Genomic DNA, 26,714 nt, shown 5'->3' on the forward strand with positions numbered 1-26,714 from the left:
AAAGCAAAGTCAACAGTTAGCAAGCTACTAAAGCTACCTTAAGATTTAATTGAAACAAAAATAGCTCTTTTAAGCAATGACAGAGCTATATCTAAATTTCACTATCGTTTATGACGAACATGCTTCGTCGATGAACTTTGATTCTGATACGACATTCTACATCTAGCAGTACAAAATGAGTCCTGAGATGGAGTGCGATCCAAAAATAAAAACAACAGCTACTTCCGGCCACTTTACGGTGTGTGGCGGAGGGTACTTGGGGCAGGAAGGCCATTCAGCGCTCCGTCGCCGTGTCAGCCTCGCTGCCGCACACTCCTCTCCCACACACCAACAGGTACTTTTTTCCGCGGGTGTGGCCGCACTGCGCCAGCTGCCCGGGGAAGTCCCGGCCTCTGTGGAGCCTGGGCTGGCCGCGGCGGACGGCCGCTCCCCGGTGGCAGACCGCTCTCTCTCGCAGTGGCTGTGTGTCTCCTCAGTGTTTCAGCCTCGCAGGCAGAGTATTTGCCTCCGCGCCTATCAGCAAAGCGTCAACCACACCCGCGTATTCTGGCTGTCGAGACGTTTACGCCCCACATGAGGTTGCCAACGTGGAAGCTTCACTATTGCCAGCTGAGGTATCCGCCCACGCCTTACGGCAGAAATTTCAACGTGTCTAGATACGCAAGCTTCATCCATCGTGCTTCACAAAACTAATCAGCACGTTTTACAACAGTATAAGCAACCAGGCAGTGGTAACGATTCACTTTAGGTTATCTCCTTTATACAGAACATGTGCAAGCGTAACATCTGACACAGTAATGAAAAACTTACGAAATCGCCATTTATTCTGATTTTTTTCCGATATACAAGTTGTTAGGTTCGTGTAGATGGGAAACAGTTTTACATTTATTGGGTAATGTATTCTAATTTCGCGAAGCCGGACACACGGCCGCTGTTTGCGAAACACGAAAATTTGGGCCGGTTCTGAACTCTAACCCGAATGCCGCACAAACTTCCACAGCTCACGTCAATCCGGGTTCGTAGAATGCGAAACCATTTGGTAATGTTTACCACAGCTGTAATCGTGAGAAGAGAGTGTCTGCATCTCTCAAGGGCACTGAAGTGTGATCCGGAGATTGAATTAACACGTACATTGCAAACATGGGGTTCAATTTATTTCAGAACTACGTATCACTGTATTTCGATTTAGAATCTCGTTGAGTACACTCGAATATGCAATTGGAATTATCGTGCATTGACGGAGACTAATGGGTTACTATTTCCCACAATACTGTTGTCACGGCGTAAATACGAGACTGGATCTATGGCTTGGCCCAGTTTAAAAGTATGCTCTCTTCTTCATCAGCGGTAGGGTTAGCTTCCGTTTTGTTTTGTAAAGACGTAGTCATATTTCTTGCACGAAAGGACGTTTCTAAGGGAACCTGTAGTTTTCTTTCGTTTCTATTCCGAGCTCAGCAGCGAACTGCAATAGCGAGTGACGTCGGCACGAGTGTTTCCTGCAGCACATTCCTGTTTTCTGGTATCACGAGATCTCAAAACGACGTCGTCCTTATGTGTAAAACAGAGCCGATATCGGTAATTTCGAAATTTGTCTGTGCCCGTACCTCTTCAAACTGATGTCCGCATGTATCTACCAAAACCAGGTATCACGTTTTTGTGAAAAAAGCTAACGCACTCCAGAGAACAAGATGGGCTGCATGCCGTGCAGACAAATATGGCCGCCGATATGCGGCAGTCGGTGTCGGCAGCCTTTAGTGCGCACCGCGAATACGGCACGACGCTGCTTTCAGCTGTAGGGACAATCTGTGTGTGCCTCACGCCGCCCTGCACGGCGCGTGGAGCAGCCACCAACGACGCTCTTAAAGCCCAACTCCAGAAAATAAGCTGCTTATGTATGAGCAGTAATGAAGAGGAGACGAGGTTATTATAACATTTTCAACATTTCCCGGCCCTGTCAGCAACTGTATAAATATTAATTTGAAATTAACAACAGCCCCAGTTGCAATGTTTACGTAGATTTACCTAGGTTTCAGGTGGGACAACCCAACCTTCTTCAGAAAAAAGGAACTACGATTTGTCCATACAGGGCAACGTCAGAAACTAAACACTATAATACAGAAATACGTCGCCACGTTGTAACAACTTACCCGGGAAACAGCCACGGCCCCACTCCGCGACCGCTGTACGGCAGCAACGGACGTTGTACTGGTACTGTCCACAGCCTCGAGAGCGCATGCGCGACAGTGTGTGTTGACACTCGTACCAACGTGCACTCCTGAACTTAAAATTTTATGAATAACCGCGTGCGGCTAACGAAATAGACGTACACGTTGTCCAGTAAGGAGCACAGACAAAGCGACTGTCTTAACATTTGTAATAATTTGTTGGACGTCAAAAGTGAAGGGACCAATGCGTTTACTACTTTAAGCCGACCTAGCATATTTGAGTTAAACATCGAACTTGACCGCATGGTGGATAACTACGGGTTTGAAATACCGGATAATCTCAGATATTCAGCAAGACGGGAGTGCTAAAACATGTTGATTACTCCCTACGATTATGGCGGATGGAATAACGGTTGAACACCTTCAAAAAAGTTTTTGCTTCGCAGCTGCAGCTGGTCGGTAAGAAGGTTATTTTTTGTCATGTAGTACGTGAACTTCGCAAATGCAAGAGCTGAATATTATTCGGAGGGTTGGGTGCGTGAGCCGTTTGCACCAAGTGTTCAGCGAATATCGAACCACGCTTGCCATCCGCAACTTTAGGAGGTATAGGCTCCTTGTATCTCGTTAGTAAGGCTCTTCCTGTTTGGCCGATGTAAAATTTCGGACAATTGTCACATGCAATCTTGTAAACTCCGGATAATGACAATTTAGGCTTTTTTAAAGTGTGAATCAGGTTCTTCTGCAGCCTACTATTAGTAGGCAAAATTGTCTGGAACCCCGGGTTCTTTAGAAGACGCCCTATTTAATATGAAACTTTATCTATGAAGGGACTAACTTCTGGCGTGATACCTAACGTGGAACTTTTAGTCCCATTATTATTTACTTTCCTGTCTTAGAGCTGTCTCTTCATTTCAAGCTCGTAACCGTTATTTCGCGCTGTTTCAAGGTTTGCCAGTTCGTGTTCGAAGGCTTCTGCGGATAGGGGAATGGATATCGCTCTATGTATACTAGAACGAAAAAGTGCCATTTTATGCGCCAGCGGGTGTGCAGAATCGGCAGGTATGACATTCTCAGAAAACTCACGCTTCCTGGAGATGAAGATGTCACATTCTATGTGATCATCGACTATAGATAACTTAAGATCTACAACGTCATACTGGGTGACTCGTTTTCAAGAGTAAAAATTTTCTCGTGGAGATCGTTAAACAGTACAAGTATCTGATCTATGTCTTCTTGGGACGAGTCAATTACCAAGAGAATATCATCCATGTATCTCGGCATACAACTTTATTTTCTCCGCCATCTATATGTTACTAACAAAAAATTGAGATTCTATCGTATCCATGAATATATCGGAAAGAATCCCAGCTAGAGGGCTACCCAATGCTAACCCGTACGGTTGTGAGTATATTTTGTCATTAAAAGAAAAGTAATTGTATTTCAAAATAAGGCGCGGGAGATTCATGAGCTCATCAGTTTCAATATCTGACAATTTCTTATGGAAGTGTAAGCCCGATCTACAGGTACGTTGGTACGGAGGCTGGAAACCTCAAAGGGGGCCAGCTTGGATGTGGCATGGCAGATTACATTATTCAGTTAATTTACCATTCGACAGAGTTTCCGAAAGTAATTTTTTCTGGAAAGCGAAGTTCTTAATTTTGTAATGTAAACAGATAGCCAGCTTGTGGTACGTACTATTTGCACTGTCCACGATAGGACGTATCGGATGGAAGTTTTTGTGAACTTTGAATTGACTCGTTAGTCTGGGCGGCTTCGGGTTCATATTCAGGAGTCATTTCTTTAGGAACACTCCTATTAATTTATTAGTGTTCTGCAAACCTGTTCTTATATCTTTATGTAACGCTTGAGTAGGATCTGATTCGATGGAAGTAATGCCATTTTGATCGAAAAATGGCTGTTTTATCTATGTATTCCGCTTTGGAAGCTATAATTAACGAGTTCCCGTTATCGGCTTTCGTAATTAGGGCGCTATTGTTCTCCAGTTTACGATTAATACTTTTCACGGTTCTATAACGTAATGCTTTGATTGAGCGACAGATCATTTTCTAAGATTTTACAGGATTAGCCAAACCGCGTTTGGGCATTCTTTGGCGTTTTGGTACACTCCAAACCTAATTTAAGGCCTACTATGAAATTGTCTACGACGTGTGGTTCTTTAATCGCAGGTGCGATATTGAATTTCAGCGCTTTGGACAGTAACTGGGTCTTAGCTGTTGAAAACAGTATAGAAGTTTTATTAATAACACGTTCACAGAACGTGGGTGTGAAACCTGTATTATTGGAACATCCTTGTTGGTTACCTCTGATAACACCCTTGGACAAATTTGACAGTTTTCTCGCATGCCTTGCAGCGATTTCTTCTTTCTGTTTGGCAATGACATCAGTGGCCTGTGCCCAAAAATCATCTATTTGATAATTGGAAGACTACGAATAGTGCATCAATATTTCAAGATACAACAAATAAGCTTTCTCGTTTAATTAATCTTTCTTTGTATGCAATTCCACAACCACAATTCTGTTATTGAGGATCTGAGCTATGAATTTCTTTTTGAAAGTAGGCGATTTGTAATATAATTTTCCTACATAATTGCGAGTACTAGCATGGCCATTTCATTTATTAACAAGTGTAAACAGAATAACGTGACCCCAAAGTTTGTCAGCGGATATTCCGTGCCGCAAAACACAATCGTTCTGTCCGTTGAACGGACAGCACGGCTCTTATCAGAGACCCATCTGAGAAGAAATTCGCATGTTCTAGGTCAAAATGCGAGTAGATTTTTGTTTTGTAGAACATCTTCACATCCCCCCCTTGGCGACCCCGCCCCCGCCTCCCGCTCCACAGAGACAAAACGCGACGTTGTTAAGGCGGTAATGAACGGAAGAATTTCGAAACAGTGACTACTTCTAACAGGGAAGAGAGGTGGTGAGCCCCACACAGCGTATCCCAGACCGACTCGTGTTCACGGTCGGTGCAGCAGTGTCCGCAGTCCGCAGTCCGTGGTTAGCGTCCCAGGTTCGATTCCCGGGCGAGTCGCTAATTACCTTCTCTCGGTGTTTGCGCCGCCCCCGTAACTTCGGGTCATCTCCACCGCCGAGCAGATCGGCCAAGCTGAAGGAAACGTTCTTCTGCCTGAAAACTTCCTGTGGCGTACACATTTTTCACGCGCCAATGTTTTCCGGCTCAGCGTGAAACATCGCTTTCGAACGATATGAAGCACACAAAATGCACCGTCATGAATGTACCTGTATACCGTCATGTGCATTATCGTAATACGTTACAGTGCTCCTTCCCAACACACTTCTCGTGTATCAATCAAATCTAAACCTAAAGCACCACAAAATTAATATCGTGATGGGGCATGCAGTAAAACTAAGTAACCACCTACAGATCCAAACCTGAGACGACTTTGCGGAATGTGGTGGTGGGTACTTTGTTCACCGAAGCCGTTCTTCGCTGCGCCGTGACGTCAGTGTTGCTGCTGCCGCCGTCGACCCCCCCTCCCCCCCCCCACTCCACAGTGTGCTCGCAGCAGCCGGTTTCCACCAGCCTCGCCGCGTGACGTCACCCGCTGACCCTGGACTGGCGACTCGCAGTTATCTGCACTGCGCGGACGCCCGCTTCCTGCCCACAAACCGCTGTTCCGCAGCGCCAGCGCGTCTCCTCGAAGCTTCCAGCCTTGCAGCGAAATGACGACGACGACGAGAAAAATCGAGAAACTGCGGCCAATAAAGACGCCTTACCGAGGATCACTCTACCCACGCGCAATTCGTGGGCGGAACCTAAATTTTTCCTGTCTGTTCCCTTGTGCTGCGCCGAGTACGATGGCCAGAACTTATTTTATGGCGGCTGTTTTTTTGCAGTAACCCTTATATATTTGCGCTGGTCACTTTCAACAGTTCCCAGTAAGTGGCTGTTGTCTGCGCTCTGATTCGTTGATGCACTGACCGGTCGCCGTATTCGGTTTTATACTACCGGGGCACTGGTGCCACATTTTGTGGCTTTGTATTGACCAAAGAGCAAGGAAAAAATCCCTCGAAATCTCGTAGTTACAGGTACGAATTCTTACAATATAACCGCGCAGAATATCGCTATATGACGTCATCCCCGCAAGCTGCACTTACTTTAGGTTCAGATACCAAGTTTAATTTCTGACGCTTCAAACTAAGCACAGTAAGAAACTACAGTAAGGTGCGAACTGTGGAAACTATCAAGAGTTGACGCCATCGTTGTTTTGTTTAGTCCTGTCTCAAATATTTCGGTCGAGAAAAGTCACGCTAATAAATCTTTGCGTGAGTTTATAAAAAACTGCACCGTTCATCATGTAATGAATATGTTTTAAAAGCACCTACATAAAAGAGGCTACAAAGATGGTAGTAATTCTCTTTTAGCCAATTTAGAGACAAACAGTCCATAGATATAATTTTCATGTTTTATGTCCATCTAGGTGGTAACTATTATTCGCATATTTTTATGTAAATAAGTAAAAAGAGGAAATAATTTGTACACGCAATAAGTGTAAAGAAATATGCAATACTAATTTCTGTAAGAGAAAAAGAAAGAGAAACAGCTGTTTGAAACTGACAGATAAGGGGACTGAAATCCCTGACTTGCCCGTCGTCTTGTTTCCTTGGAGTTGGCAAAATTTACACGACAAAAGAAAGAAGGCATGAAGGTCGGGGACATATTTTGATAAACAGTAAGGAGAACGACATTTGCTATCAGCAGATTTGCCCAAGTATTAAGCATTTTAATCGTCAATAAACGAGAGACGGAATTATTCGTGAGTGGTAACGAAAATTCATTGTATCAGCTGTGCAACTCAGAGACAAGCAAAGGTGCTGCAGTGCTTTATAGAGGGCGTTACTTCACCTACTGTGGCATTTCGTAACTTGTAATCGCAATTTTACGTACGGAAAGGAACGACGCTTCAGTGATACTGTAAGTGAACTAAGGATAGGTAGGGCGTGAATTACAAGTTAATGAACAGCAACACTGACAGCTCACCATACACTAGGTATTTACGCGTTAGAAAGCACTTGTGTATAAATTTCTCAGCATTATTTTGAAAGAAGAATAAAGCCATTGGTGCAGTGGTTTTCCGTACTTGGCTCTCTACATAACGAACTTCTACATCCAATTTTAGAATTCAAACACTTACACTCGACGTATTAACGATACCTGCGTCTTTGTATGCGTCAGTTACACGCGGGACTGCATCGGTTACATGTACGTACAGAATTAAATTGTGTACCACAGAGGAGTAATATGGGTTCAATAGAAGTAGGCATATACTCATCATTTACGTACATTATCTTTCATTGCTTACGGAAAGATTCCCGACACTAAGGTACACAGTTTATGTACTGGGATTAAAGTCAGCACGTGAAGTGTAACCACGAGTGTTCAGAAAGTACCAGATTCTGTGAATTAAATATTAGGCGCTGCAGTGATTAATTGTAAGGGCACAGAAGTACTTTGATGGTTAACATTTCGCACGTGTTCTTGGCGGCACATTACGTGTACGGATATTACGTACGTTATTGAAATAATTCGTAAATGCAATGTTGTCAACCAGACTGACTAAGAATTTAAAGACTTCCTGGCCTTGTGTAAAATGAGCAAGGGGATCGAGATCATGAGTTGGGCTGCTCAGTACCGTACTGGTGCAGAAACTAAAGACGACAGGTAAAAGGCGAGACAGAGGGCTACCATCAACGATTCACTCGTTTCCACAATTCGAATTTTTCCGAAGTATTAGATGTACGAATATGATTGGATGGCATTACGAGTTCAGCGCCTTGCCAAAATGCCGACGAGGCAAGGGAACACACTCCGTGTGTTGGAACATGCGAGGTATTTGACCAAATGTGGCAGCTGCAAAAAACCGTGTAGGGGCGTGAACGAGATTTTTGTACGCAGTCCACACAAGTCAACAGCACGCAGAAGCCACGAACTCTGAACACCGCAGCAAAGTGTGTGGAAGACAGTGCGCCGGCGGTTACACTCCAAACCGTACCGTCCGGATCCGTTACAACAATTAAAAGCGGACTGTTACGGCCGGCGCCTTCAGATTTGCGCCACATTGCAGGGATCAACTGAGGATGGACATTTCGCCCCCACGCTGATATTCAGCGACAAAGCAACGAACTCTTTTCTGAAAAAGTTTATCTCCGCAATGTGAGCGACTGGAGTACTGAAAAACCTCACGTAATTTCGGCGCATGAAGGAGTTTCGCCGAGGGTTAATGTATCCTGTGCAGTGTGACAGGCGAAGCTGAATGGGCCGTTTCAATACTGTGAGACAACTGTGGCGGGTACATCTTACCTCGATATGTTGCAGTTGTTTCGACAACTCATTCCGGATTCGAGGAATTTCATGTTCCAGCAAGACAAGCCTACCCTTGTGGGAGCATCGATGTTTGTCGCTACCTAAACGACGAACTTTAGCATCGCTGGATTGGCCGTAGGGGTGCAACATGATGTGGCTCTGTTCCTTTGGACCTCCATGTCGACTGATCTAACGACTTTCTCCTTAGGGGTTCATTAGGGGCCGTGTTTTCGTACCCCCAGTGCCAAGAACACGGGAACAGCTCGGAGAACGCCTCAATGTTTCTGTGCTGACCGCTGGCATTACGTTGCTGCGTGAAGTACGGAAGAAACAGTACTACCGGTTGGGCGAGTTTCATTTCAGCAGAGGACTCACCCACTGAACGTTTGTTTAGTGCAAAATGTATACTTTGCGAGTTTACGGTTGCATTCGCGGATCGATCATATTTGTACACGCGATACTTCACAAAATACGTATCTCTGAAAATGAATTAATATTTTGCAGTATTTTCTGAAGTTTCCGCATAGTGGAAGATCGTAATACGGGTCTTCCTCTCCGTCTTCGCACTAACGCCCAAATGGCAGATGTGAAGTGGTTGCGGAGTACAAATTCACCTACAAACGTACAACGGTTGGAAGACACGTCGAACGGATGAAGTCCGGACGCAACTGGACGCGCAGCAGAGCAGTGTGTGTGTGTGTGTGTGTGTGTGTGTGTGTGTGTGTGTGTGTGTGTCCGGCACCGCTCCGCTCTACGGCCTGCAGGCCATCTGCGCGCCGCGTCGACGTTCTGAAGGCCGTGTGGCAGCCACGCCGGCGAACACACGGGCCGCACCCGAGCCTCTGCCTGCCTGACACACGGAACACGGCAGGGCAGGCGTGCGTGGGAGTAGTCGTGCTCACGGAGGGGCATAGGTTTGCGGAGCGCTTGTCCTGGTACTATTTGGTCGTGTTATGTCGTTCCAGTTTACAACGGTACAGAAAAGTTATCTAGTTCCTGTGAGGAATTAGTCTGCGTTATCATTCGGCAGCCGTAAATACACTCCTGGAAATGGAAAAAAGAACACATTGACACCGGTGTGTCAGACCCACCATACTTGCTCCGGACACTGCGAGAGGGCTGTACAAGCAATGATCACACGCACGGCACAGCGGACACACCAGGAACCGCGGTGTTGGCCGTCGAATGGCGCTAGCTGCGCAGCATTTGTGCACCGCCGCCGTCAGTGTCAGCCAGTTTGCCGTGGCATACGGAGCTCCATCGCAGTCTTTAACACTGGTAGCATGCCGCGACAGCGTGGACGTGAACCGTATGTGCAGTTGACGGACTTTGAGCGAGGGCGTATAGTGGGCATGCGGGAGGCCGGGTGGACGTACCGCCGAATTGCTCAACACGTGGGGCGTGAGGTCTCCACAGTACATCGATGTTGTCGCCAGTGGTCGGCGGAAGGTGCACGTGCCCGTCGACCTGGGACCGGACCGCAGCGACGCACGGATGCACGCCAAGACCGTAGGATCCTACGCGTTGCTGTAGGGGACCGCACCGCCACTTCCCAGCAAATTAGGGACACTGTTGCTCCTGGGGTATCGGCGAGGACCATTCGCAACCGTCTCCATGAAGCTGGGCTACGGTCCCGCACACCGTTAGGCCGTCTTCCGCTCACGCCCCAACATCGTGCAGCCCGCCTCCAGTGGTGTCGCGACAGGCGTGAATGGAGGGACGAATGGAGACGTGTCGTCTTCAGCGATGAGAGTCGCTTCTGCCTTGGTGCCAATGATGGTCGTATGCGTGTTTGGCGCCGTGCAGGTGAGCGCCACAATCAGGACTGCATACGACCGAGGCACACAGGGCCAACACCCGGCATCATGGTGTGGGGAGCGATCTCCTACACTGGCCGTACACCACTGGTGATCGTCGAGGGGACACTGAATAGTGCACGGTACATCCAAACCGTCATCGAACCCATCGTTCTACCATTCCTAGACCGGCAAGGGAACTTGCTGTTCCAACAGGACAATGGACGTTCGCATGTATCCCGTGCCACCCAACGTGCTCTAGAAGGTGTAAGTCAACTACCCTGGCCAGCAAGATCTCCGGATCTGTCCCCCATTGAGCATGTTTGGGACTGGATGAAGCGTCGTCTCACGCGGTCTGCACGTCCAGCACGAACGCTGGTCCAACTGAGGCGCCAGGTGGAAATGGCATGGCAAGCCGTTCCACAGGACTACATCCAGCATCTCTACGATCGTCTCCATGGGAGAATAGCAGCCTGCATTGCTGCGAAAGGTGGATATACACTGTACTAGTGCCGACATTGTGCATGCTCTGTTGCCTGTGTCTATGTGCCTGTGGTTCTGTCAGTGTGATCATGTGATGTATCTGACCCCAGGAATGTGTCAATAAAGTTTCCCCTTCCTGGGACAATGAATTCACGGTGTTCTTATTTCAATTTCCAGGAGTGTATTTATTATGGAATCAGAGCATTCCCCACGTTTTCCAATATTAAGAAAACAGCGGCTCCATTATTTGTAGTCGTTTTGGACGACTTTCAGGTGACGTTTCTCTGCTGCCGTAAACTCAACCGATATGAAATTTCAACTATAAGCTTATCGAGTAGTTCCAAAGGTGACCCCGCCGCGCGGGCTACCCGCCCGGTCTGTGGCGTCTTTTCAAAGTTTGCGCGGCACTCCCCGTCGTGTGTGTGTGTGGGCGGGGGGGGGGGGGGGAGGGAGGGGGTCCTTAGCGTAAAGAGTTTAATGTAGATTATATAGTGGGTAAATGTAGGGACCGACCAGCTCACCAGTTTCTCTCACAGAAGCTTACCACTAATTACCACTAATACACCTGACATATACATGCGCTTCTCGTCTTACGGCGAGATCAGTGAGTGTGCTCCGGCACCAATAAGGATATTTCGTAACAAAAACGGATATTTCATCATCCAGTATACAAGTAAGTTTTCCAGATCAAGTATTCATATAGTTTTTGCCACACCACATTTTCTCCATCTATATGAGTATCACGCAATTTGCTCTTAAGAGCCTGGCAGAGGGTTCATCCAATTACACTCCCATAATTCTTTCCCGTTCCACTTCCCAACAGCGCAGGAGAAAAATGGACCCTTCAGAATGTTCCACGATAACTTTAGTGTCTTTTGCTTCATTACGGTGACCACCTGACTCTATGCAGGTGGTAATCAGCTAAATATTCTCGCATTCGCAGGACAAACCTCGTGACTGAAATTTCGTGAAGAGATGACACCGCAACGAAATGGCCTTTTACTTATTGCCAGCCCAACTCGCGTATTATATCTGTGACACTTTCTCCCACATTTGGCAATAAAACAAAACGAGCTGCCCTTCTTTGGACACTCTCGATGTCCTCAGTCAGTGGCACCTGGTCAGCGTCCATTACCGCACAGCAAACACTCCCAGCGAGGCAGGACAAGCGTAGCGCAGGCAGTCCTTTTAGTAGACCTGTTGCACCTAACTGTTCTGCGAATAAACACAGTCTTCGGTTCGGCTTCCCCACAACATTTTCTTTGTGTTCTTTCCAATTTAAGTTGTTCGTAATGGTAATTTCAGTCGGTTCTCTATTTGGCCTCACTTCTCATTACCTAGGAGCAGTTGCCACTTTCACCAACAAGTTATCGTCTCCAAATCATTCTGCATTTGGTTTCAATGTTCTGCTGACCTTACCAGACGGTAAATGAGAGCATCATTTGTATACAATCTAAAATGGTTACTCGGATTGTCTCCTAAAGCATTTACGTAGATCAGTAACAGCAGAGGGCCTTGAACACTTGCTCGGAGTAAGATAGAGGTTCCTTCTGTTTTACTGTATGACTTTCTCTCAATTAATACGAACTGCGACCTTTCTGAGAGGAAACCACGAATCCAGTCGCACAAGTGAGAACCTATCGCTTCACCGCCGTAAAGAGCCTTCTCGAAATTTATAAATATGGAATCAATTTGAGATCCTCTGCCGACAATGCTCATTACCTCGTGTGCTTAACAACTAAATCATGGAGTAGCATTGCACATCCAAATCACGATTTTGGTGCTCCGTGTTCTACAATCAATGTTTCAGTAACCTGTCAGTGTTTTCAAATGTTACAATGCTTTAGAAATGGATTACAAGACGATCATTCCAGACATTTAAATTTTGTTTGCGAAGAGACTTTTTGATGAAGGCCAATAGTGGATTCATCAGTGCACCTCAGACCAAAACGGATCAGCAACTATCCTTTTAGTCAGAAGAAAAAGTCTCAAACTTTTGCAGCTTTTATTTCGAATTGCTGGTAACAGAATGACAACTTTAAGCATGAATTGAGCTTAAATTACCCTTTGCGAAGTATTCCTTATTTTGTGAAACGATGAGATCTTCAGAAGAACAATGCGAGAAGTCATAAAATTTGAATACAATTCTGATGGGGCGATTATCTTTTTCTTGAGTGAGATGGTTGAAAAAGGTTGAAATATACGGATTAAATCCCAAGTTTCATTTTTCATTGAAAGCACACTGAATCCGTAGTCGAGGTCACTGTTGCCTTCCATCTAGCAGTGTGGTCTCCGAAAACAAAGCTCCGAAGTGGTTCGCATCTCCACAGAAAAACCAATCGCGCAGATTTGATATTTTGTACAGAAACGAATATTCATTTAAATGGCGGTTAACGCAAGTACTGATCAGCTTGTAAAAGCACTTAACAACGGATTTTTGAAAATCTGAAACTGGTCACAGGTTTGTGTAATTAAACTGTGTCGTAACTGCGGTTGGCTACTATATTTAAGTTATAATGTTTATAATTCTACTACAGGCCTCTTTCTCTCAATGTTTATTTTCGAAAATCTAGCGATTAATATAGGGTTTCATTGCGCTGTGGCTGTCTCAAATGAACTTGAAATATTAGCAGAAGGCCACTCTATCACTGGTTACACAAAATAGAGGCCATAATGGATGTTACCGAGAACTCGCGTCACAGGTATGTATGCACGATGATCTTCAGAGCCATTTTGTTTCTGTTTAGACCACTCGGCCAATGGGCTTGCGAAACTTTGAAAGGGCGCGAAACACAGGAACGTAACAGTGAGACGCAATACAAAAAACAGACAAAAAAAAACGGTGGACGGGAGAGCGCGGTCTGTACTCGTCCGGAGAGTGGGGGCTCCCGCGGGGCGCCGTGCTCACGTGTCGGAGGCGTGCGCGGCTGGCCGGCCGGCTGCACAGACTGCAGAGGCTGCGTGCGTCTCTCGCACACGCAAAGTTGCACAGGTGTAAACCTACCTCCACACCAGGGACAAGCGGTGCCCAGCACTGAACCTGCCGATTCCAACTGTGCATCACCAAAACGGACATAGAACACTCTTCGAAAGCTAACATGCGTGAAATACGTGTCACACAAAAATTGTTACTGTAACATTCCATTTCTTTGCCTCCGCTGAGTGACAACCATACTGTAACCTGACAACCTGTACCAGAACTCTGGCCAAGCAACGGATCACTTTTCCACCACAACACACTTTACAGAAAATAATATAGCAGCCACGCGTTCTGTTGTATCCGTGGTGTGTGTGACGTCACGCAGCACACCATTACGCCACGGGTCAATGTCGACGGCCGCTATCAGCAGCTGCGAGCTGCTCCAGTTTAGGCAGCCGCCTGTACTGGAAATACGGGTACTTGCAAAGCCTTGATGCTTTGAGAAAAGTGAAACACACGACGGAAGTCTGAGAAAACTGCAGATTTTTTAACTGATTAACTACCGAATGGTGTATCACCAAATGGACCACCAAGGCGACAGCGAAATTTTCGCGAACCGTTTTTTTTTTCTTCATCTGAGACACTGAAGTACCGGGTGCTCATAAGTAAAATGCAGCTACTGACCCAAGTCCACTGTGGTCTGTGAGTATGGTAAGGCAGCGAAACACTGTAGACATGCTAATTTGTTAACGCGAAACCAGTTGGCGCCGGAGGAAATCAATACCAATACCAGGTGCGAATCTGTCACTGTGCAACACCTCGCGGAAGTCTCCGGTGCTCATACTGAACAAGTTCTGCAAGTGGCGGTTAATAATATCGACATTCTGCCTTTCTCACTTGTTTGGCCCTTCCTGTCCACATTCCGTTCCCAATGCATTAGATATGGGAACATTTCTTTCCAGTGTAAATCGGTTCCGCAAGGGCGCATTAGCATACCAAGTTTCGCCGCCATACAGCAGTCACAGCCCACGATGGACCTCTGCGAGTGGCTCAACTTGAGACTACAAGCACACAGTGGTAGAGCACGGTTACTGCTGCACGCAGGTTACCCTCATCCACGTGTCAGGGCGACACCTCGCCACCGTCTCCACGTTGAGTCTCGTTTACTGCCAGCACAAGTATCATGTGAGACACCACAGTGAGAAATTTTATGCGGCTATCACATTTTACTGGTGGACGGAACACCTAATGAATTGAAAGCACCCGGAAACACTGTACACATTCCCAAGTCACGAGTGACCTTACTCCCTTATTATTGGATAGCTATGTGTGACCTAAACAGCTGATTCCACACATTCGCGATTAAATGGAGGCCTTTTTAGGAAACTGTTTTGGCTGCCGCTGCTGTTCATCCGTGAACGCCACAGTTTTCTACAGTTCAGCAAATCTTATCTCGCTACACACGATACGTTTTGCACAGGTCTTTAATACGGCGTGCATCAATTGCGTTGTATATTTTGTGATAGGCGAGTATAAATACGAAAACCACCACACACAGTTCCACGTCACGAAAGTGAAGGGCATTTAGAGCACCGATTCCGGGTTACTTATTATACATAAAATTCGCGCAACTTTTATCAAATCATCCTGTCCCTCACGCGTTCTTTGCTGGCAGTGGATGAGGGGAGCACACTGAAGTCGTCGTGTTGATCTACCTGTTTCCAAAGAAAATTGTCAATTTCATGATTTTGGTATTCAAATTTGGGTTTTACGACGATGTGCAGTCTAACTGCCACATGGCATTTTTGAACTCTTCAAGACGGGTCGTCTTCAGTACTTTGTCATGCCGAAGTGCCTAATGCGATGTCAGTGGCCACCCACGATTCCGAAACTGTGACTTATCATCAATAACGGGTAAGGCTTCTCTAACAGTATCTGGCTAAACGAAATAATGTTTACTGTATGTTTCTGTCAAACGTAATTAGCAAATGCCCCCACAAATGTTATAATTTTGACGTGATTCAGCCCTCTGACGGAACAACAAATCTACCTCTATTCTCGCAATTGTTGCACTGGAAATGGCACAAATTAAATCTAGATTCTGCCGCCGTTACAGGCTGCACATAGAAATCTACACTGCACTTTAATCGTGTCATTTCAACGTCAAATAAAGAAGCTGGTAAGTGACGGCGTCAGAATCACCGACATTCATTCCTCCCTCACATAATACACGACTGAAGCGCAGGCCGCACAGATCGCTGACGCGTTGCTTTGTCGACACACCGGGCTCTCTCATCAGACAAATAGTAACACGAGAACAGCCAAACAAAGCGATGCAGCGATGTAGAGTGCAAAAAAAAATTCATCGGCAAATCACAAACGAGGAGACGTGACAGAGCGATAAAAAATACGAAATGTTTATTTCGTGAAGCACAAACCATACGATAAATTCTCAAGAATTCGCCAACTACTACGCAAATGGTCGCCTCTGTGTAATGAGGGTGTTGGGGAAAGCTACAGATTGCTCGTTGACCATAACCTTAATTCCAGAAAATTGTGAAAATACTGAAATGAACGCGAGTGCTGCGTCTCATCGCCACAAGCGTGTCGGCGTGACGCCACGAGTTGTGATTTGCGAACGGATTTCAGGATCCGCAACGCCCACGCGCGAAACAGCTTCCGACGTCTCATTACTTTGCAGACGAGTTTACGTGTGTAACATCTGACGTTAAGCATGTAAGCGAGATAAAGTTTAGAAACGGTTTGAAATTGTTCTTAATGTGTGTTCGAAAGCAAGTGCTCATTCTGAAATACTGGGTAAACACAGCGTGCTTAATTTGCGCTGCTTTTTACAGAAAAGCCCGTTTATCGCGCGTCTAAATATTTCACACGTCATGTCTACTGATGTGTGGGCCGTACGACGATGTAATTTTTGCAGATACCCTACGGGGTGTGGGGATACTGTCTGCAAACTGCGTCACGAATAGGTAGGTACTGATAAATTACAACGATACGTCTGATGCCTAAGTTGACTCCATGAACAGCGACAACGTGGCCGGGGGAGGGGGGGTAGCGAAAAAATCTCTCCAGTTCTCGTAGTCTTGCGTGCAGTTTCTTGGAAGTCGGTAACTGCCCTCAATCTGAAATACTGTCTGACTAACGTCCGCGTATTTCGGCGCCCTTAGTCACGTTACCTCGCGACGCGCAATGTTTCCAACTGCGGTACTTCTCTTACTGCGTGACAACCGCAATTTAAGATTATACCTCTGAATGAGTACATCTTGACAACATTTTAGATGTCTTAATTCGGCCACATTGCGCGAAACATTAAAAAATTAATTTGTGCCACGCCTGCAAGCCGCTACACGCCTTGTCGCACTAAAACTCGCTTACTGCAAAGTTCTGCGTTTGATGGTTTTCGTAAACTTGCGTCCTACGAACATAATCAAGAACGCGAGGTTTTCATTTTAAATGCCTGTTGTACGTGAATTCAGTGGAAATCTACACTGGCACATCGGAACACTAGCCGACTGAATGTGGCGTTATTTTCCATTCGTTCCAAGTTATTCTCGCTCAAGTTTTCATAGACTGGAGCAAGGCCATAAGTAACGACCAATAAATCACTGAACACTCAAGACGGTAATTTAACACACTGTTAGCCACCCCTTTGTTCGTAGCGGTCGTAATTTTTCAAAGACAAAGTATTAGACAAGAGCAGTAAGTGCGTTACGCGACAAAAACCACACAAAAGCCTGCAGAACATTCGCCGCTCCCATAAATTCCTGCCTTACCTTTCTGTGGTATTCCCGTGGAGACACAAGACACACAAGCTCTGTCTGGGTAGGCTGGACAACGTGGCACGCTGCTTTCCTCCAGGCTGCTGCGTCACAACTGGACCGCACAGACAGCCGGCTGCCCCCCACCCCCCTCCAGTGCTGACGTCACGGGGCGGCGTTGCCAGCTCGCGCGGCAGGCGAGGGAACGGCTGCAGCAGGGCGTCTACGTCTGTGTCGGCACTGCCGGACCGCCTGCGTCCCATCCACGCCACAGTCAGTTATCTCGAGCCGCGCTATACAGCTGGCAACACACACCCCCTTCGCCTGGCGCCCCAAAAACCGAATTTCGTAAACCGATTTCCCAGTACCGCTTTTGGTGAACGCAAAGATGGAGCAAAGACGCTGCATTTTGGTCACGGGATGAGGAGAGGTGTGAACACAACATCTTGCGTCATCGTGCTGAGTGCCAGTCAATTACGCGCGAGCTTCGCGATTCGTGTCGATCATTTGCTACTCCAGAAATGACGGACGAGTGTGACAAGTTTTCGTTAAAGGAGGTTACAGGTATATCAATGCTGAGATCATCGGTGCCTGGGCTCACGTACTACTTTAACTTAAAATAAGTTACACTGAGGACGACACACATTTACCCTCAACGTGCGGACCAACTGAAATCATTCTGTGATTTCGTTGATACTGGATACAGCAAAGTTCTTGGTAGTATTAAAACTAGATGGTTGTCATTGTTGCCAGGAGTTACGAAAGTTATTGAACCTTTGAAATGTTTTCTATCTCAGAATAGGTGTCCCACGTTGCTGAAACAAATTTTCGAAAACCAACAGTCACTTCTTTGGCTTCATTTCACACAATGCCCATTGAAAATGTTTTTAAATTCAATCCAAAAGTTGGAAATAACCACGGTTTCAGCTTGCTTCAAGAAATAATCAATACCGTTTTAATGAACTTGGAAAAGAAGGTACTTTCACTCAGTCAAAATACGAGCCTTTTACCAATTCTAAGACACTTTTGTGACTTGTTTGGAAAAGTAGAGTTCTCCACTTCAACCTCTGAAATCATTTCACTGGATAACACCAAAAAAAAAATACTGTTTCTTGGGCTGAACTTTTAAATTTTCTGATAATTCTTAAGGCAGTAGACTCATGTGCAACATTTCAGACGAGATAGGATGCGTGAACAACATTGTATCCCAGGAACTTGAGGAATTGGAAAAAGCTAATTTGGAAACAGATGAGAGACTGTGCGATGATGTATTCAATACACTTAAAATTACAGGTACTTCATGTAAAAATATAGACACGCTTGGGAGTTTTGCTCCTGCTGTACCAGACATAAATATTGTTGTGGAAAGAATATTTTCAATTGTGAAGTCCCTTTGGAGGGTGGAATGTGTAGTGCTGGAACCACTTCATTCCCCACAGGTGTTAGTGTGTCTCATATTAGAGGCCAAAACCGAACTTAAAATTCTTTGTCAAGTACAGAGTAGAGGTGCTCTTACTCGGTAACTGTACTGTCTAATTATTGGATTTATAGTGAATTCTTGCAACGGGCCTTTGTCCTCAGAAGTTGACCGTCTAAAGTAGTTGCTCTCTGTCTCAGTGTACTTAAAAGCAGAATAAGCAAGCATTCTTCAAAACTATATAATGTATGGATATGGTCAGTGTCTGCATCAAGTAAATCCTACCCCATATTTGGCAGATTGGGTTCCACATTTGGAGGCTGCATACGAGAGACACGTACCATATGTCGAAGTTTAAGCACCATTTAATATTTTCGTGTGTTTTAATTCAGACGTAAACGTCGAGTGGCTCTTTACATACCACCTCACAGCACCACTCTGCTTCCTAGTCAAGATCCCTAAAACCATTCAGTTCTTATCCTCTCCCTTAATAGCGATCAATAAAATTGTAATATGTTGTCTTGTGTATCCAGTACGAGGATATTTCATTCCTTAGCTCATACAACAGCCTGACAGGTGGTGGTTTTCTCGGCTATTTTTCTAGTAGTTGAACGAATTTCAGCCACAATCTAAGTTTGTGTGTCTGGTGCGTGCTCAATGAAACGAAAACGAAAATAACCTCTGTTTGCCTGGTGGCTGTTGGTATTTGAAGTCAGCAACAGGTTTCTTTCGGAACACCGACTTTGCCATTAAATCTGAATTTTGCGGACAACAGGTAGCCTTCATAATGGCGAGACCCTTTTGCACAGGATTTCGGTCACCCCAGGGATCTTATGTTGATGCTGTGACATTGTTAGGGTGTACTAACACGTAAATTTTATTTTCTACAGATCTCACACAATTACGTCATTGTGGTTGATCAGCGTTGTTGCTTGCTTTATGAAACAGTGTCGTCTTTGATGTCTGTTTTGAATTTTGTGTGAAGTGTGTTTATGGTAGTTTGGGAGCTTTTCGTTGTAATCCTTTTGATTGGGGAGTTTTTTAAATGTAATTAATGCTCGTGTGACGATGATTTTGCGCTGGGAATTGCGTGTGAAGCTCATTTTCATTCTACTAGGTTGCTTGTGATGAATACTCTTGTTTAGCCAGTGTGATGAACTTAGTAAAAATTTAGCATGTTATTTAAGTGACTGTTTCAGGTAGTGCTTTTTTTGTATAAGATTTTCATTTGCGTTATTCGAAAATAGTTACGTGTAGTCGCTCGAAAAGCAGTACGAGGAGAAAAGAAGAAAGGTGGTGAGGAGTCAGTAGACGAAATGCCCAAAAAAGAGACTGCGAAGGTACAGAGACGTGTAGGAGATAGATTCTCCCCACTTTTAGCCACGAAAATGTGCAAAATGAAACAGTAGGTTCCTCCGATGCGAGACAAATGAGTGAGCCAGACTTCAGTGGTGCAGCGGAGATGTTTAGATTTAGGACATGCACAGCCTGTTCCACTCACAGCTAGCAGTGTTTGGGGACGAGTGCACAATTTACTAAGTGTGAGTGCGGGCGAGGCTGAAGCAACGATAAGTGAACAGAGGGCAGCAGTGCATGTAGCTCTGAGCAGAACATGATTGGCCAATTTGGCCACGCCGATAAAAAGAATAAGCACATAGCGAAGAGTTAAAGGCAGACTGCAGACTTGCTGGCGTCAAAGGAGGAGCTGAACTGAGATTTAGTTGCCGAATATGGCACCTTAACGACTACAGTAGAATCACTGAGCTCAGAAACTGATGATATGGAAGAAACGTTCAGAACTTAGCAATCAAAATCAAGGACGATATCGCTGTTGAAGTTACTGCGAAATTTGAAGAGGCGCGCGCGTTCGTGTGTGCGTGTGTGCGTGTTGATTCGTGAGAGACCAAACTACTAAGGTCATCAGTCTCTAGACTTACACACTACTTAAACTAATGTAAACTAATTTATGCAAATAACAACACATACACCCATGCCCGAGAGAGGACTCGAACCTCCGGCGGGAGGGGCCGCGCAATCCGTGACACGGCGCCTCAAACCTCGCGGCACTTGGAGAGGCAGGAAACAGGTTAAGTGGGATAGAAGGAGGACAGGAAAGAGTGAGCGGGAAAGGCTGGTTGCCAGGTGGCTAGAACAGGAGCATGGGGGATGTGACTGATGGTGATCATAGGGGATTCTTTAATCTACTAAAACAAATGCCCATGTTCAGTGGCAACATACAGGGTGGCCCACGAAATGTGTTACCATTTTGTTTTTGAATATGAACTTTACTGTCAATACAATCTGACAGGAACATATACTATAATGAAGAGTCGTCCATGGAGATTTGTTCCAACTCAGCGCATACTCAATATGGCCACCATTTCGTTTCCGACCTTCCTTCAAACGAATACTGAAGTTAGTGATTACCCTACGGCACATGTCTTCCGTAATTTCAGTGCAAGCTTGAAAAATAAGTTTTCTGAGCTCCATTAAATCAAGTGGACGTTTTGGGGAAATTTTTTCCTTTAGGTACCCCCAAAGAAGAAAGTCACATGGATTGAGGTCTGGACTGAGTTTTTACACGAGCATTTCAACGTGCAGATCATTTCACTCAGTCTTCCAGGTTGCTTCAATGACGGACAAAATTGGCTCCCCAATGGCGGACATATTGAGCATGTGCTCAGTTAGAACAAATCTCCATAGACGGCTCCTCATTGTAGTATATGTTCCTTTCATATTGTATTGACAAAGTTTATATTCAAAAACAAAATGTTAACACATTTCGTGCGCCACCCTGTATGTAAGCCAAGTACGGACATTATAGAGACACTTGGGAGCGAATAAACAGCAGGAGTTTTCCAACTGGAAAGTACAGTTAAGGAAACGCTCGATGTTGCAGAGATACAGTACATGCACAGAAGCCTTAGGAAATCATAACAAATACCTACAAGCAGTCCACTTAAACTGGAATCTTTAACATTTTATAGCAATCCACAGTACTTGCGAGCTGAAATGAGAAACAACATTAGGTAATTTTGAGAAAGAGAAAATGGGAGCTCAACTTGGAATCGACCGAAGTACAAGTAGGAACAACTGTGGATGAATAGGCCGGCTCGAGAAAGTGCAGAAGGAATCTGCAGCAGAAACCCTGCATCTGTGATGTAACGATAACTAAGATGCACTGCGATGAAAAAAGAAAAGAAAATGAGAACGAGAATTGCCCGAAACTACGGATGACGCTGTGATAATACGATGCTAAACAGCATCTACATTTGCATCTACATCTACATGCTCTGCAAACGACCGTGGCAGAGAGTGCGTCCCACAGTACCAGTTGTCAGGGTTTGTTCCTGTTCCATTCACGTATGGAGCGCGGGAAGAATGACTGAATGCCTTTGTACGCTTAGTAGTTATTGTAATCTTATCCTCACGATCCCTATGTGAGCGGTACGCAGAGGGTTGTAAGTATATTCCTAGCATCACCATCTAAAGGCGGTTCTTGAAACTTTGTTAATAGACTTTCTCGGGATAGTTTGGGTCTGTCTGAGTCTGGAAATTCAGTAACTTGCGTACTTCCGTTACACTCCCACGTATCAAACAAATGCATGACAATTCATGCTGCCCTTCTCTGTATAAGTTCAGTATCCCTTGTTAGTCTTATTTGGTGCGGGTCCCACATACTTTAGCAAGATTCTAGAACCGGTGGTACGAGTGGTTTGTAAGCAAAGTCCTTTGTAGGCTGACTGATCTCCGCGAGTATTCTTCCAGTAAACGGAAGTCTGTCACCAGCTTTACCCACAACTAAGCATATGTCGTCATTCCATTTCATACCAGGTACTTCTTATGTGCCGGCCGATTCCAACAGTGACTCGATGATATTATAGTCATAGAATACCATTTTTTGTGCAGGCACAGTCTTACATTTATGAACATTTAAATCAAGTTGCCGTTTTTCCACCGCTTTGAATTCTTATCAAGATCTGACTGAATATTTATGCAGCTTCTTGCACACAATACATTACAGATAACTGGATCATCTGAAAAACTCTGAGGTTACTATTACTATTAATACACTACTGGCCATTAAAATTGCTACACCACGAAGATGACGTGCTACAGATGCGAAATTTAACCGACAGGAAGAAGATGCCGTGATATGCAAACGATTAGCTTTTCAGAGCATTCACACAACGTTGCCGCCGGTGGCGACACCTACAACGTGCTGACATGAGGGAAGTTTCCAACAGATTTCTCATACAAAAACAGCAGTTGACCGGCGTTGCCTGGTGAAACGTTGTTCTGATGCCTCGTGTAAGGAGGAGAAATGCGTACCATCACGTTTCCGCTTTGATAAAGGTCGGATTGCAGCCTATCGCGATTGCGGTTTATTCTATCGCGACATTGCTGCTCGCGTTGGTCGAGATCCAATGACTGTTAGCAGAATATGGAATCGGTGGGTTCAGGAGGGTAATACGGAACGCCGTGCTGGATCCCAACGGCCTCGTATCACTAGCAGTCGAGATGACAGGCATCTTATCCGCATGGCTGTAAAGGATCGTGCAGCCACGTCTCGATTCCTGAGTCAACAGATGGGGACGTCTGCAAGACAACAACCATCTGCAGGAACAGTTCGACGACGTTTGCAGCAGCATGGACTATCCGCTCGGAGACCATGGCTGCAGTTATCCTTGATGCTGCATCACAGACAGGAGCGCCTGCGATGGTGTACTCAACGACGAATCTGGATGCACAAATGGCAAAACATTTTTTCGGATGAATCCAGGTTGTGTTTACAGCATCCGTGTTTGGCGACATAGCGGTGAACACACATTGGAAGCGTGTATTCGTCATCGCCATACTGTCGTATCACCCGGCGTGACGGTATGGGGTGCCATCGGTTACATGTGTCGGTCACCTCTTGTTCGCATTGACGGCACTTTGAACAGTGGACGTTACATTTCAGATGTGTTATGACCCGTGGCTCTACCCTTCATTCGATCCCTGTGAAACCCTACATTTCAGCATGATACTGCACGACCGCATGTTGCAGGTCCTGTACGGGCCTTTCTGCATACAGAAAATGTTCGACTGCTGCTCTGGCCAGCACATTCTCCAGATCTGTCACGAATTGAAAACGTCTGGTCAACGGTGGCCGAGCAACTGGCTCGTCACAATACGCCAGTCACTACTCTTGATGAACTGTGGTATCGTGTTGAAGCTGCATGGGCAGCTGTACCTGTACACCCCATCCACGCTCTGTTTGATGCAATGCCCAGGAGTATCAAGGCCGTTATTACGGCCAGAGGTGGTTGTTCTGGGTACTGGTTTCTCAGAATCTATGCACCCAAATTGCGTGAAAATATAAGCACATAGCAGTTCTAGTACAATATATTTGTCCAATGAATAACCGTTTATCATCTGCATTTCTTCTTGGTGTAGCAATTTTAATGGCCAGTAGTGTATTTCTTCTTCCGTAGAGTTAGCGCTGCGGTGTGATCTTGCAGCTGTGTTAAGGGCAACCTACAGTTCACAGGAGTTTCTGCAAACGTGACGTTATTTTGACGCCGTAAGTTTTGCATTCACGTGGACCGGGCTGTGGATAAGGGAGAAATTATAATGTTGGCAAGAATTAGCTCCGAAACTTACTGAAAAAGTTGTGCCAATTTGCTTTTGCTAGTACGCCTACATCAACACCAAAAGTGAGACCAATAACTGATTTACAAGCAAAAAGAATCTTAAGCCAGCCTGCACAGATTCCAATATCCTGCTCATTCAAGTTTTTGAAGAAAATAAAATTTTTAAAACATCTGAAAACTGATGTGTGGAGTTGGTCCGTAGTCAGAAAAAAAAGGGGGGGGCAGCCATTCTAACAAGTGAGGTAAACCATCAGCTCACTTTCCTTGTGTCCAGTAGGTAAAGCCGTTTCGAAACAACACAGCTAGCATCTCTCGAAAACACGTCACTATCTGTAGCATTTGGTGTAATAAAAATCAAGAAAAGCGTAATACAAGTGGTTGAAGAGGTACTTCAATGGGAGATATTTGTCTGGGAAAGAAGTGGCCTAGAAAAACTAGCCCGTAAATTGTATTTTTTACACTTCACATGTGGCTAAATTTTATGTATAGCTGAGACTACGCCACCTTTTTATTCTGTTGCAAATGTGTCAGTCAGTTCTATGCTTTTTATTTTGAATGGTAATTAGCTTTGCCAGATGATCAACGTGTGAATATTTATTCGCATTTGCGACTTTCAAACTTAATATGTAGATTTTTAAATTATTGACAATGACAACGCAGACCTGATACGCACACGCCCGGAGAGAGAGGGGAATGATTCAAATGGCTCTGAGCACTATGGGACTTAACATCTGTGGTCATCAGTTCCCTATAACTTAGAACTACTTAAACCTAACTAACCTAAGGACATCACAGACACCCATGCCCGAGGCAGGATTCGAACCTGCGACCACAGCGGTCACGCGGTTCCAGACTGAAGCGCCTAGAACCGCACGGCCACTCCGGCCGGCAGAGAAAGGGAACTACTATGTGTACACAATATCGAATATTTACGAACTAACTGCAATTAACGTAATAAAGAAGTCCCAGAACCTTTGCAAACGTGAAGGTGAGATGGTAGGACGCGAGTCACCTCATATGACGTCTGATTATAACACCTCCGAAAGAAAGTGACGTGTTTTTACATATCTTCCACGTACTGTTGCCTTGAAACGGTGCTGTTTCATAATACGGAATTTAGGACCTCATATCAAGTAGCAGCCGTGACAAATGACTACTTTTTTGATGGATAAATAATTATAACGGTCACGTGCAAATGTCGTCAACTCACGGAGTAACAGTGTGATAAGTTTCTTTTTTTTTTTAACCAGTCTTGACGGCCCACATCAAGTCTGGTCTTCCGCCATTTCCTTTGTTTGTCTTCACAGGAACACAGACGACCAAGCGAGCAGAACCGTTGTTCCAGCTCCAGGTACTGGAAACGCTGTCCAATGCTCCGTACTGCATGCCTGGACTGCACCATTGCGAAGGACGTTTCCGTTTTCCAATATCTATGTACCCTAAAACGTGTCACTAAGAGTTTCGTGGCGTGCAATTTAGTAAGTAAGGACTACGAAATGCACCAGTTAAGCTTCGCGGAAACTGAATGTAACCTCGCGTCTACTGCGACTGCTGTTTCCCACCAACCACAACACGACACAACTGAAGTCATGGGAGAATTCACTGACTTCCCGCTAATTGTAGATGACGGGAAAATTCTCCGTACAACTTCGTATGCATTACGTAGCTAAAAATGAAACTTCCATTCCGATGACAAATTTATTACTGTCTGTACATTTGCATACTGATGAGTGAACCACCATTTGAATTCTGGGTTCCGTATAACACTTAACAGGTTTGCATCAGAAGATCACATGATCAGAGACACCTAAAGAGTGAATAGTAAAGATATTGTTTTCCGACGCAGACTGAATGCACATTTAACAGCGCATGACGATTTTTGCTGTACGAATTTCGTGAAAGGAAATATGGACCAGTACCCTACAAGATGTGTCCACACTACCAGTAAGAAAATACCGTTCGTGTTGGTACCACTGCCCATGTTTGACCGACGACGAAAATGCCGGATAAACCACTCACCAAAATGCAGTATGCGTAATTATTTAATTTGTTCCCATCACTTCACCAAATCACAAACTGCCCTTTCAGTCTCAGCTGCAGAAACGTGTCAGCACACCCTGCCTTCCAAGCAACAATGTGGGAGGGAAACAAACGTCAGTGTTGTGTTCTGCC

General features: G+C 45.3%; 1 protein-coding gene across 1 annotated transcript in view; it reads right to left on the reverse strand.

Annotated features, from left to right (window-relative positions):
- LOC126213077 (ankyrin-1-like) overlaps positions 1-17,542 on the reverse strand; it is a 73,630-nt gene extending 56,088 nt beyond the window's left edge. The window contains exon 1 of the mRNA XM_049940666.1: positions 17,505-17,542. The gene's annotated coding sequence lies outside the window, so the exon portion shown is untranslated. The remainder of the gene's footprint in view (positions 1-17,504) is intronic.
- Positions 17,543-26,714: the final 9,172 nt, after the last annotated feature.

This window comes from Schistocerca nitens, chromosome 11, assembly GCF_023898315.1.
Source record: "Schistocerca nitens isolate TAMUIC-IGC-003100 chromosome 11, iqSchNite1.1, whole genome shotgun sequence".
Taxonomy (NCBI): Eukaryota; Metazoa; Arthropoda; class Insecta; order Orthoptera; family Acrididae; genus Schistocerca; species Schistocerca nitens.